This window comes from Oncorhynchus mykiss, unplaced genomic scaffold (genome assembly GCF_013265735.2).
Source record: "Oncorhynchus mykiss isolate Arlee unplaced genomic scaffold, USDA_OmykA_1.1 un_scaffold_190, whole genome shotgun sequence".
NCBI classification, from domain to species: Eukaryota; Metazoa; Chordata; class Actinopteri; order Salmoniformes; family Salmonidae; genus Oncorhynchus; species Oncorhynchus mykiss.
The window spans coordinates 525001-527500 of record NW_023493676.1 but is presented as its reverse complement, the minus strand read 5'-3'; the positions used below and the strand labels follow the sequence as shown (position 1 = coordinate 527500).

At 43.3% G+C, this 2500-nt stretch overlaps 1 protein-coding gene across 3 annotated transcripts in view; it reads left to right on the top strand.

Moving 5' to 3' along the window:
• The window catches only part of LOC110517267 (protein sidekick-1-like), a 382699-nt gene that overhangs the window by 317471 nt on the left and 62728 nt on the right, over positions 1 to 2500 (top strand). The gene's annotated exons all lie outside the window — the stretch shown is intronic.

The window sequence follows — 2500 nt, the reverse complement described above, 5'->3', positions numbered from 1 at the left end:
GTCTGTCTGGGTTATAGTCTTTCTGGGTTATAGTCTGTCTGGGTTATAGTCTGTCTGGGTTTTAGTCTGTCTAGCTTATAGTCTGTCTGGGTTATAGTCTGGGTTATAGTCTGTCTGGGTTATAGTCTGGGTTATAGTCTGTCTGGGTTATTGTCTGTCTGGGTTATAGTCTGTCTGGGTTATAGTCTGGATTATAGTCTGTCTGGGTTATAGTCTGTCTGAGTTATAGTCTGTCTGGGTTATAGTCTGTCTGGGTTATGGTCTGTCTGGGTTTTAGTCTGTCTGGGGTATAGTCTGTCTGGGGTATAGTCTGTCTGGGTTATAGTCTGTCTGGGTTATAGTATGTCTGGGTTATAGTCTGGGTTGTAGTCTGTCTGGGTTATAGTCTGTCTGGGTTATGGTCTGGGTTATAGTCTGTCTGGGTTAGAGTGTCTGGGTTATAGTCTGGGTTATAGTCTGTCTGTGTTATAGTCTGGGTTATGGTCTGGGTTATAGTCTGTCTGTGTTATAGTCTGGTTTATAGTCTGGGTTATAGTCTGTCGGGGTGATAGTCTGTCTGGGTTATAGTCTGAGTAATAGTCTGTCTGGGTTATAGTCTGTCTGGGTTATAGTCTGTCTGTGTTGCAGTCTGTCTGGGTTATAGTCTGTCTGGGTTATAGTCTGTCCGGGTTATAGTCTGGGATATAGTCTGTCTGGGTTATATTCTGTCTGGGTTATAGTCTGTCTGGGTTATAGTCTGTCTGGGTTATAGTCTGGGTTATAGTCTGTCTGGGTTATAGTCTGTCTGGGTTATAGTCCGTCTGGGTTATAGTCTGGGTTATAGTTTGTCTGGGTTATAGTCTGTCTGGGTTATAGTATGGGTTATAGTCTAGGTTATAGTCTGTCTGTGTTATAGTCTGGTTTATAGTCTGGGTTAAAGTCTGTCGGGGTGATAGTCTGTCTGGGTTATAGTCTGTCTGGGTTATAGTCTGTCTGGGTTATAGTCTGTCTGTGTTGCAGTCTGTCTGGGTTATAGTCTGTCTGGGTTATAGTCTGTCCGGGTTATAGTCTGGGATATAGTCTGTCTGGGTTATATTCTGTCTGGGTTATAGTCTGTCTGGGTTATAGTCTGTCTGGGTTATAGTCTGGGTTATAGTCTGTCTGGGTTATAGTCTGTCTGGGTTATAGTCCGTCTGGGTTATAGTCTGGGTTATAGTTTGTCTGGGTTATAGTCTGTCTGGGTTATAGTATGGGTTATAGTCTAGGTTATAGTCTGTCTGTGTTATAGTCTGGTTTATAGTCTGGGTTAAAGTCTGTTGGGGTGATAGTCTGTCTGGGTTATAGTCTGTCTGGGTTATAGTCTGTCTGGGTTATGGTCTGTCAGGGGTATAGTCTGTCTGGGTTATAGTCTTTCTGGGTTATAGTCTGTCTGGGTTACAGTCTGGGTTGTAGTCTGTCTGGGTTATAGTCTGTCTGGGTTATGGTCTGTCTGGGTTATACTCTGTCTGGTTTATAGTCTGGGTTATGGTCTGTCTGTGTTATGGTCTGGGTTATAGCCTGTCTGGGTTATAGTCTGGGTCATAATCTGTCTGGGTTATAGTCTGTCTGGGTTATAGTCTGGGTTATAGTCTGTCTGTGTTGTAGTCTGTCTGGTTAATAGTCTTTCTGGGTTATAGTCTGGGTTGTAGTCTGTCTGGGTTATAGTCTGTCTGGGTTATGGTCTGTCTGGGTTATAGTCTGTCTAGGTTATAGTCTGTCTGGGTTATAGTCTGGGTTATAGTCTGTCTGGGTTATAGTCTGTCTAGGTTATAGTCTGTCTGGGTTATAGACTGTCTGGGTTATAGTCTGGGTTATAGTCTGTCTGGGTTATAGTCTGGGTTATGGTCTGTCTGGGTTATGGTCTGGGTTATAGCCTGTCTGGGTTATAGTCTGTCTGGGTTATAGTCTGGGTCATAATCTGTCTGGGTTATAGTCTGTCTGGGTTATAGTCTGGGTTATAGTCTCTGTATTGTAGTCTGTCTGGTTAATAGTCTGTCTGGGTTATAGTCTGGGTTGTAGTCTGTCTGGGTTATAGTCTGTCTGGGTTATGGTCTGTCTGGGTTATAGTCTGTCTAGGTTATAGTCTGTCTGGGTTATAGTCTGGGTTATAGTCTGTCTGGGTTATAGTCTGTCTAGGTTATAGTCTGTCTGGGTTATTGTCTGGGTTATAGTCTGGGTTATAGTCTGGGTTATAGTCTGTCTGTGTTATAGTCTGTCTGGGTTATAGTCTGTCTGGGTTATATTCTGGGTTATAGTCTGTCTGGGTTATAGTCTGGGTTATAGTCTGAAAATGTGTGGGCAGATCTGAAAAAGCGTGTGCGAGCAATGAGGCCAACAATCCTCACTCAGTTACACCAGCTCTGTCAGGAGGAATGGGCCAAAATTAACCCAACTTATTGTGGGAAGCTTGTGGAAGGCTACCCGAAACATTTGACCCAAGTTAAACAATTTAAAGGCAATGCTACCAAATACTAATTGAGTG